Below are 11,361 nucleotides of genomic sequence, written 5' to 3' on the forward strand. Positions count from 1 at the left end.
CTAAGCCTCAAATATAATGTGTAATGCCGACGCCATGTCCCAGACATGGTCTTACATTAGCTTATCCATCAAGTCGATGCCATGTCCTAGACATGGTCTTACATTACTATCAAAATCGAGGCCGACGCCATGTCCCAGACATGGTCTTAAACTAGCCCTCACATATCCGTGCCGATGCCACGTCTCAGACATGGTTTTACACTGACACATCTCGTAGCCAGTGCATGTCCAAGACATGTCTTACACTGTCTTACATCTCGAGGCCGATGCATGTCCCAGACATGTCTTACACTAGTATACAAATAACCCGAATGTCATGACATGAATATCCAATTTATTTCCTAAGGTTCAAATGGGAGTTCTACTATCTCAATATTCATCATACATAAGCATTTCCACAAACAAGTAATTTATGCTATATCAATTCAAACACATATAATAACAATGTAGTTGTATTATTTACATACAACTTACCTCGGTATACAAAATGTAGGCGACTAGTTCGGCTTAGTCCACTTGCTTTTCTTTTCCCCGGTCTAGGCTCGGATTTTGTAATTCTTGATCTAAAATGATAGAAATTCATTCATTTTAATAGCATATTAATCTAGGCACTCGAAAGTTCATAATTGGGCAGAATGACCATTTTACCCCTAGGTTCGAAAATCAATTTTTACTGAATAAGCCTAACCGACCATATATCTCTCTCATGACAACCCCAAATTTCTGATATTTCACAACATTACTAACTATTTTGAAAATTTTACAAAATGGTCTTATTAGGGTTTTTCATGAGTAGTCTCTTTACAAAAGTTGTTTATTTCACAACCATGATTCATTTTCTTCCATAAAATTTTAGAAAACAACATGAGCTCTCTCATGGAAAAACTCTAGACTTTCAATCATTTTGCAAAATAGCCCCATTATTAGAAAGCTTATGTTACAAGGATCTCAAAAGTACAAAAATATTCAAGAAAAGCCCTCAAAGTCACTTACTTCCAAAGGCTTTAAGTTGCTGAAATTTTTCAAGCTTCCATGGCCATTTTCTTAGAGGAAAATTGGTGGAAAAGAAGGAGCAAAGCAAAAAGATGATAGCCTTTTTCTTAGGTTTTATTTTAATCAACTTTTTCCACCTAACTTTGACTTTCTCATCCCTTTTGTCCCTATGGCCGACCACCACTATTTTAAGGGTCTATTTTCCCTTTAAAGACCCCCAATTTTGGTTCTCTAGCTATTTGACACCCTTAGCTATCAAAATAAGACTTTTGCACTTTATGCAATTTAGTCTTTTTTCACAATTAAGCATGCAATCACTAAAATTAATCCACCAAAATTTTCATGCACTCGTATAATTATGCCATAACGCATAAAATAATTCCAAAATAATTTCTTCAACTCTGAATTTATGGTCTCGAAACCACTATTCTGACTAGGTCCAAAATTGGGTTGTTACAATTCTCCCCCTTTAGAGATTTTCATCTCCGAAAATCTTACCGGTGAATAGGTTCAAGTATTGGTCTCTCATAGTCTCCTCGGGTTCCCATGTGGCTTCTTTGACCCCATGTCTATGCCATAATACTTTAACAAGTGCAATACTCTTATTCCTCAATTATTTTACCTCCCGAGCCAAAATCTTAACCGGCTCTTCACCATAAGTCATGTCCGGCTGAATCTCAATTTCTTCTAGTGAAATCACGTGTGAGGGGTCAGATCAGTAGCGGCGTAACACCGATATGTGGAACACATCATAAATTTTCTCTAGCTCATGAGGCAAGGCTAACTGGTATGCTACCGGTCCAATTCTCTCGGTCACCTTATAAGGTCCAATGAATCGCGGACTCAGCTTCTCTTTTCTACCGAATCTAAGGACTTTCTTTCATGGGGATACTTTCAGAAACACCTTGTCGCCTACTTGAAACTCGATCTCTTTTCACTTCAAATTCGTGTAGGATTTCTTTCTATCCGATGCGGCTCTCAGACAATCACGAATCATTTTAACCTTCTCTTCGGTCTCTTTGACCAAATCAACCCCGTGAATCTGATTCTCTCTCGGCTCAGTCCAATATAAAGGTGTTCGACACTTACGCCCATATAAAGACTCATAAGGCGCCATTTTCAGACTTGACTGATAACTATTGTTGTAGGCAAATTCGACTAGTCGTAAATACTTTTCCCAACTGACTGGGAACTCAAGAAGACAACACCGCATCATGTCTCCAATATTTGAATTACTCTTTCCGACTGACAGTCAGTTTGCAGGTGGAAAGCTGTGCTAAAATTTAACTTTGTCCCCAAAACTTCTTGTAACTTCTTCCAAAACCTTGAGGTAAACCTTAGGTCCCTATCGAAATAATCAACAGGGGCACTCCATGAAGTCTCACGGTCTCAGAAACATATAGATCGGTCAATTTCTCAAGGGAATAGTCAGTACGCACTAGTATAAAATGCGCCGACTTTGTAAGCCTATCGACAACAACCCAAATGACATCCTTTTTATTTGGCGTTAAAGGTAACCCCGATACAAAATCCATGGTTACCTGATCCCATTTCCACTCAAGAATGATTACGGGTTAAAGCAAACCCGAAGGTACTTGGTGCTCGGCCTTCACTTGTTGATAAACTAGACACTTAGGAATGAACTCAGAAATGTCTATTTTCATCCCCGACCACTAGTACATTTTCTTCAATTCATTATACATTTTTACACTACTCGGATGGATAGACAAGCAACCACTATGTGCCTCTCATGAAATCCTATCAAAAAGCTCATTATCCTTGGGTACACAAAATCTGTCTCAGTACATCATACAACCATCGGTGCCAATACGAAATTCTAATTCATTTCCCATTTCACACTGAGCCAACTTAGCTTGCAAGTCCTTATCATCTTTCTGAGCTTCACCAATCTCTTGAATGAACATCAGTCTAGCTCTTATCTCAGCCAGAATCAAACCATCATCAGTCACGGACAACTGAGCATTCATAGCCTTCAAGGCGAATAATGACTTCCTACTCAAAGCATAGGCAACTACATTCGCCTTTCCCGGGTGGTAGTCTATTATTAACTCGTAACCTTTTATCAGCTCTAACCATCGCTGTTGCCGTAAGTTCAACTCTTTTTGAGTCATCAAATACCTTAAGCTTTTATGGTCAGTGAACACACAACATTTCTTGCCATACAAATGGTGTCTCCAAATTTTTAATGCGAACACTATAGCCACTAGCTCCAAATCGTGGGTCGAGTAATTTTTTTTGTGTAGCTTTAGTTGTCTCGAGGCATATGCTATGACTTTGCCTTCTTGCATGAGCACGCACCCCAATCCATTCAATGAGGTGTTGCTATACACCACGAATTCCTTACCTGATTCTGGTTGCACTAAAACTGGAGCTTTTGTCAACAAAGCCTTTAATTTCTCAAAACTTTGTTGGCACTTCACTGTCCATTCGAACTTGACATCCTTTTGTAACAACCCTGTGATCAGAGCGGCTATCATAAAGAATCCGTTCACAAATCTTCTATAGTATCCAGCCAAACCTAGAAAGCTTTGAACCTCTGTCATATTCCTTAGCGGTTTTCACTCAACAATAGCTCAGATCTTACTCGGGTCAACTCTGATCCCGTCACTCGACACAATTTGTGCTAAGAATCTGACACAACTCTGGTGAAGATGCCTCTTTGCAAGAGCGAATGGCATAAGTTCTTACAGGCGCATGGCCCTCAAACCTCACAGCTGAATCTTTAAGAGCACCTCTACCGCTAGCCCCACTGCCCGAATTCTTTTGTGGTCTACCCCTCGAAGAAGCACTACTCGCCCTCACCTTTTGCTTTTTCTCTTTCTCATGTAATTCAGAGTAGTCTCGGATGAAGTGGTCTAATCACCCACATTTGAAATAGCTTCTTTCATTCCCTCGGCACTCACTGAAATGACGCCTACCACACTACGAACACTCCGGCCTATTTGGCCAAGCACTACCAACACTTGCGATGTAAGTGGTTTGAGCTTTAGACGGCATGTACTGCTTGTTCTTGTTTTTACTCGCAATCGGGTAGTGAATAATCTCTTATATGAGGACTGATGTGACTTCCCAATCTGTCTCTTCATCGAATCACATGACTCAATAGCCACATTTTTCTTCTCTTTAACCAACTCTTCTACTCTGCAAGCTCTCTCAACCAGTAATACAAATTCCCTTAGCTTTAGGATGCCAAAAAATGCTCGGATATCTTCATTTAGGCCATCCTTGAACCTCTTACACATTATGGCCTCGGTAGATATGCACTCTCTGGTGTACTTGTTGAGTCTTCCAAACTCACATTCATATTTCGTCACTGTCATACGACCTTGCTTCAGCTCTAAAATTCCTTCCTCTTCTAGTCTATAAATCTCTGGCTAATGTACTTCTTCCGGAACCCTTCTTGGAAGAATTCCCAAGTTATCCTTCTCTCGGTACAATGGACATGAGAGTATTCCACCATTGGTAGGCCAAGTCTCGTAGGAGTGACACTGCACACTTCACGCACTCCTCAGGCGTACACGATAGATCATCACATACCCTAATGGTATTTTCCAACCAGAACTCTGCTCTCTCTAGGTCGTCATCAATATTAGCCCAAGATTCCTCGACCCCTTGCTTTTGAATCTTGTCTACCGGAAGTTTCTCTCTCCTAGCCATATCACTTCTTGAGGAGCTATAGGGGCATATTGAGGAATCAGAGGAGGTGGGGGAGGTGGAGTGTTCAGGTTCGTACGAAAAAACTTCGCATACCAACCATCCATCATACAGAGGTAGGCTTCTCTAGCCTCTCCACCTTGTCCCATTGTCACGTGCTCGCTTTCAACAGGCGCGGTCCCTTCAGCGGGAGCCAGCGCATTACTCTCCACGTCATCCACCATAGCTCTATCGAGATCTATTTACTACATGAAAATATAATTTATACTCGTTAAGAGTCGTCACACTATCAATATACAACCATGGCATGTATAGTTAGACTCGTACTCACACTAGGTTAGTCCTAGAATCGACTAAACCATAGCTCTGATACCATTAAATGTAACACCCCTAACTCGAGTTTGACTCTGATTCTGGGTACAAGGCATTACCATTCACAAATCACATACACACATACAAGTTGGATCATACGAGCCCATTAAAATTTAAAACTTTTTCGAACTTTGTCTAAAACTTCTTATCATGGGCTTACTACGCCCAAAACATCTCTTGGAAACCATTCGGGACCAACTCGGGTACTTTAACCAATACTAGGAAAATGACCGTTGAAACAGGGCACACGCCCGTGTGGATGGGCAACACGCCTGTGTGGAACTTGAACATGGTCGTGCTAATGGCTTGTGCGGCACATACAGCCTAAGCACACTAAGGACACGCCCGTGTCCCTTACCTGTGTAGATTTATTTTTCAATTTGAACCTACAGGGGTTTTTGCACGGCCTGGCACACGCCCGTGCCCATGCCTTGTGTCTCTCACACGGCCCCGACACACCCGTGTTTCAGCCCGTGTTTGAAAACCTTGACATTCCATTTTTGATGTCAGCAATCCTTAAAGGTCACACAGCCAAGGCACATGCCCGTGTGCTAAGCTGTGCCCTTCATACGACTGAGACACACGACCGTGTCTCTTCCTGTGTGTTTACTACCATGCATAGTGACTTGTAAAATTTAATGTGCAGGGGACACACGCCCGGACAACACGCGCATAGGGCTAGCCTTGAGTCACACACGGCCTATAAACATGCCTGTGTGTCTACCTGTGTGGACAAAGTAAGACTATTTACCAAGCCTTTTTGCCACCCTTACTTGCACTAACCTACATAACATCTAACATAACAAATCCACACAATAATATAAGGTCTAATCAGCCACACAAGGCATTATCTCATTCATGAAAATATCATCATTTGCACATATCAATAATGAATATTAGCCATTATCCAAGGCTTTATACAAAACAAAGGGATTCATGCCAAGCCAATACTTTGGCTAAATTAACATTGACACAAAACTCAAAAGTTTAAGCCCTATACATGCCATGCTCAAAATAATAAAACCAACTATACCAAGTGCTTCGGTTGATTGTGTGATCAATGCCTCTGACATCCGATGATCCTCGAGCTAATTAGGCGGCACTATAAGAAAATGGAAAGGAGAAAAAGTAAGCATAAAGCTTAGTAAGTTGCATGCAAATAAATATAACAACAACTTTACCATTCATCATCATGCTCATAGTACAAAAGTAGGCATAAGCACAACTTACTCATCACTATCCAATACAATTCATATAGTATATATTGAGCTCACATCTCATACATTTCAAATAGGTACTTGTACCACTCACAACATGGTTATATATTTCTCATTTAACTTAAACTGTAACTCTCACTGTTGAACCATTTGGAATGCTATCGAATATTCACTAAGCCTCAAATATAGGGTGTAATATCGATACCATGTCCCAGACATGGTCTTACACTGACTATCGACATCTAGGCCATGTCCCAGACATGGTCCTAGACATGGTCTTACACTAGCTCTCACATATCTGTGCCGATGCTACGTCCCAGACATGGTCTTACACTGACACATCTCGTAGCCGATGCATGTCCCAAACATGTCTTCCACTGGCTTACATCTCAAGGCCGATGCATGTCCCAGACTTGTCTTACGCTATCACACAAATAACTTGAATGTCACGGCATGAATATCCGATTTATTTCCTAAGGCTCAAACGGGAGTTCTACTATCTCAATATTCACCATACATAATCATTTCCACAAAAAATCAATTTATGCTATATCAATTCAAACACATGTAATAACAATATAGTTGTATTATTTACATATAACTTACCTCGGTATACAAAATGTAGGCGACTAGTTTGGCTTGGTCCACTTACTTTGTTTTTCCCCGGTCCAGGCCCAAATTTTGTAATTCTTGATCTAAAATGATATAAATTCATTCATTTCATCATCATATTAATCTAGGCACTCGAAAATTCAAAATTGGGCAAAATGACCATTTTACCCCTAAGTTCAAAAATTGATTTTTATCAAATTTCCTTATTAGCCAAGCCTAACCGAACATTTATCTCTCTTATGACAACCCCAAATTTCCAATATTTCACAACATTACTAACTATTTTGCAAAATTTACAAAATGGTCCTATTAGGGTTTTTCATGATAAGTCTCTTCATAAAAGTTGTTTATTTCACAACCATGATTCATTTTATTCTATAAAATTATAGAAAAAACATGAAAAATCTCATGGTAAAACCCTATACTTTCAATCATTTTGCAAAATATCCCCCTTGTTAGAAAGCTCATGCTACAAGGATCTCAAAAGCACACAAATATTCAATAAAAGCCCTCAAAGTCACTTGCTTGCAAGGCTTTAAGTTGCCAAAATTTTTCAAGCTTCCATGGCCGTTTTCTTAGAGGAAAATCGGTGGAGAAGAAGGAGCAAAAAAAGAAGAAAAGATGATAGCATTTTTCTTAGGTTTTATTTTAATCAATTTACGCTACCTAACTTTGACTTTCTCATCGCTTTTGTCCCTATGGCTGGCCACTACTATTATAAGGGTCTATTTGCCCTTTAAATACCCTCAATTTTGGTTCTCTATCTATTTGACACCCTTAGCTATCAAAATAGGACTTTTTCACTTTATGCGATTTAGTCCTTTTTCACAATTAAGCATACAATCGCTAAAATTAATCCAACAAAATTTTCATGCACTCATATAATTATGCCATAACACACAAAATAATTCCAAAATAATTTATTCGATGCCAAATTTGTGGTCTCGAAACCTCTATTTCGACTAGGCCCAAAATCAGGCTGTTACAGATCCATTGAAGAAGGTCGAAAAGGATGTAAATGAAAAGGTCAAAATGATATCAACGAAAAGGTCAGTATCTCATCCTTCAATCATTTTCTATTCAGGTAACATGTTTTGGGTGAGATATATATCACAAGTAGGAATATGAGATGAATGTTTGACTAGTATATTTGGTGATGAATTTAGATGCATTGTTGTAATTATATGTTTCATGAGTCTTTAAATATGTTAATTCGTTATGTTTGTGGTGGGTTTCGAGAATAAAATGGATATATGAGTATTTTCTAAGTATTCAATGTTATTTCATTAGGTATATTGAGTAATCAAAGATTAATGAATGAATATGAATATATGTATGGAAGGTTACATGGTTATAATTTGTAAACTAAAAATTAATGTTGTGAAGAATTAATATAGGATTTGATGATGGTGAATTAAGTGTTGAATGGAATTTGGAAGGCAAAGCTTATTATGCAGGTTCAAGATTGGTTGTATTTATATGTCTTATTGATTCATTTGCAAACCTTTGAAATGTGTGTATATAGAAATGGTATAGAAATGAAAGATGTGCAATTGACATATAAATGAATTCATGTTTGAATGGTTTAAATTTTGCATGTCTGGTAAGACTAAGTTCATATTATACGAGCTTACTTAGCTTAATGCTTATGTTAGTTATTTCATTTCTTTGTAAGTCATCAAAAAGCTCGATTGGTTGAGAACATTGTCCGAGCATGATCACACTATCCATCAATCTGTTTTGGTGGTTTTTTAATGTTTTAACCTATGGTTATAAATGGCATGTATAGGGTTGTATGTTAAATTGGTATGTTTTGGGATGTGTCAAGATTTGGTATGTTTTAATATCTTTTGTTACTGATTGTGCATGGTCTTTTGAAATTAGGTAACAAATGGTTGATTGATATGTGTTTGGTTCATTGAAGTGATTAAATAATATATGTGTTCTGGCATGTAATAGGTGTTTGTCTAGTTTGATCACATGGTGTATTTTAGCTCTTCTTGTTTCTAGTAGCATACATATATATAGCTTGATTTGGCTTATATATGTTTAAAATTTTATGGATATTTTAATTTTACCTATCTAAAGTGGTAAGTTTTGATGGTATAATTTGAAAAGAAATGGTTTTTTGTTGTAACTGCCTGATTTAAACCCTAATCGGAACGGTGGTTTTGGGACCACGAATCCAAGTCAGAAAATATTTAAAAATTATTTTATGTGCTTATTATGTGTGAATTTCTATGTGTGAAAATTTCACGATTTAATTTTTTCGTTTGAGTGTCTGATTAAATAAAAGGACTTAATTACTTAAAATGAAAATTTGATGGTTAAATATGAAAGTGCCTAATTGTTGTTGTCTTTATAATATAAAGCATTTATGTTGCAATTATACGATTGATTTTATGTATGGACGGTCATAACCTTAACAATAATGGTTTTATATTTTATGATAAAGGTTAATTAAGTAAAATAAATAATAATGTTAATATATGTTATATTATAACATAATTAGAAAGCCAAAGGTTTTTTCTTATTTCTCATGACCGAATAGCATAAAGAAAGAAAAGAAAAGAAAGCTAGGGCATTCGACCATTGTTGGGTTTGATTAAGGTGTGTAACTAACTCGATTTTTGATAATTTTTACGTTTTTGAGATCGTTGCTAAGTTATCTACAAGACCCATGCTTGAATTTTTTATTTTGATGAATATTTTGAGTTAAGTCATTGTTTAAAGCTTGTGATTTTTGTTGTTTGATGGTAGAAAATAAAAGATATGTGATAGATTAACATGTTTTGTATTGCAATTTTTGATAATTTTGAGTAATTAGGACTAAATTGCAAAAATAATAAATTGAGGGACTAAAATATGATATAAATGAAATATATGGACTTGTATGAACATGGGTAAAATTCGGCCTAACATGGTTGTACTCAAATTTTTCATGTTTTGTGTTTTATGCAATTTGGACTAAATTGTAAAAAGTGTAAAATGTCAAGGGTAAAATGGTAATTTGCCCATTTACGTGTTTTTGGATGAATTTTATTGAATATTTGACTAAATAATTTTAATTTATATTAATTTAGATCAAGAAAAGAGAAAATCAAATTTGGATCAGGGGAAAACTAAAGTTGTTGACTAGTCGTCCCGTTCCATTTTGCATCGTTCGAGGTAAGTTTATAAGCAAATAGACGTTGTTAATTTTAATTAAATGTGAACTATATATGCTGAAATGAATATGCGAATAAATATATGTATGAGTCGAATGTGTACAAGCTTGGCAGATACGTTTATGAATTCGTTTCGATTGAGTTACGACATCCGAAAGCCCCTTGTGAGCCTTAGGAATAGCTAGGATACATACGTCATGACATAGGATTCCAATATGTGATGTGTGATTAAGACCATGGCATCGATATATGTGTGTGAGTAAGACCACATTTAATACGTTGGCATCAATATGTGATTCCGATATATGTGTGCGAGTAAGACCCTGTCTGGGACAGTGGCATTGATATGTGATTACATGTAAGACCATGTCTGGGACGTTGGCATTGTACGATATGGGTGATAATCCGAGTATCCTACTGTAACACCCCAAACCCGGCCTAGACGCTATGCCGAAATTTGGCGTGTCACATTGAAGTGTTTTTCGAAAACCATGTTCTCATTGAAAACCCTTCTTTCTATTTAAAACCTCTGGCCATTTTAAAACTTGTGAAAACCTTTGCTACGGAAGCTTAATTTAAAGTTTTGCGGAAATGTGATATTTTGAAAAAACGTTATTGTTTTGGAAGAGGAAACCGTGTTCTACTCCAGTAGTAAAACAATATATAAAATTTCAAATTTAGAACCAGAAATTAAAAGAGGCCTTATTACAACCCATATCAAATATAAGTACTTGTAAATAGATAACATAAAAGAAAGTCGGAAACAATAGCAGTTGTGTGGCCACCTCCGAGTCCATCGCAGCACCAATCCTCCTAATGTTGGGGATTACCTGCATAGTTAATAAATGGGGTGAGTTTATGAAAACTCAGTGTGTAATTGATCGCGTGATTATGTGATAGGTTTTAAATATTTATAATTAATCATTTTTGAAACTAACTATTATCGCAATGTAGGCAAGTGTACCTATCGAACAGTAGTATAGTTTTAGCAAGACCAGATTGTCGAACCCAAAGGAACTAAAAGTACTAGTAATGGCTATCTTTTTATTATCTAGCCTAAGAATAAAGAGGTTTTTGTTTTAACTAACTAATTATCTAAACTAAGAATTCACAGAGAATGGAATTGGGGAATTGCTTTTGGGAAAATCGATTGAATTAAGACAATACCTAAGGAAAAATCCACTTAGACTGTACTTGTTATTCTCCGAATCGGACGATTTATTCATTTAACTTGTTTCGTAGAGATCCCTAAGTTATGTTATTATCCCTATTCAAGACTAATAACATCTAATCCCTAGATTGAATAATTGAGACCTTTCTCTAAT

This window comes from Gossypium hirsutum, chromosome A08 (genome assembly GCF_007990345.1).
Source record: "Gossypium hirsutum isolate 1008001.06 chromosome A08, Gossypium_hirsutum_v2.1, whole genome shotgun sequence".
Classification (NCBI taxonomy): Eukaryota; Viridiplantae; Streptophyta; class Magnoliopsida; order Malvales; family Malvaceae; genus Gossypium; species Gossypium hirsutum.